Consider the following 474-nt stretch of genomic DNA (forward strand, 5'->3'; position numbering starts at 1 on the left):
AAGGCCGGCCTGTACGAGAAGTGGAGTCGGGACCTGATGAAGAAAGCCAGGAAGGAAGGTCGGGAGAGACAGCAGAGGATCCTGCGGGAGAGGGGCAAGCAGAATGGCCAAGCAGACACCAAGCAGGACACCGAGAAGGCGCCGAAGCCGAGCGGAAACTCTCCCAAGGCGCTGACGATCGTCCACCTTCAGGGCCCGCTGATGCTGGCGGCCCTGGGTCTCGGCGCCGCCAGCGTCACCTTCCTGGGCGAGATGGCGGCCGCCAGATGGGTCAGCTCACGTGGCTTCTGAGGGAAGGACGGCGAAATCGACGTGGATGACACCTGATTATGCATGGAATGTGGACTGGTTTTCAGAAAGATGTTAGAAGATATTGTTCTCTCTGTTGCAAAAAATAGCAGTAATGATATCATAATAAACCATAGTACACCTCATGACATATTATATATAAAAACCGCGAAGAAAGGTAATTAC

General features: G+C 53.8%; 1 pseudogene; it reads left to right on the forward strand.

The window, feature by feature from the left end:
- LOC119593905 overlaps positions 1 to 338 on the forward strand; it is an 11,801-nt pseudogene extending 11,463 nt beyond the window's left edge.
- Positions 339 to 474: the final 136 nt, after the last annotated feature.

Source organism: Penaeus monodon, chromosome 33, assembly GCF_015228065.2.
Source record: "Penaeus monodon isolate SGIC_2016 chromosome 33, NSTDA_Pmon_1, whole genome shotgun sequence".
NCBI classification, from domain to species: domain Eukaryota; kingdom Metazoa; phylum Arthropoda; class Malacostraca; order Decapoda; family Penaeidae; genus Penaeus; species Penaeus monodon.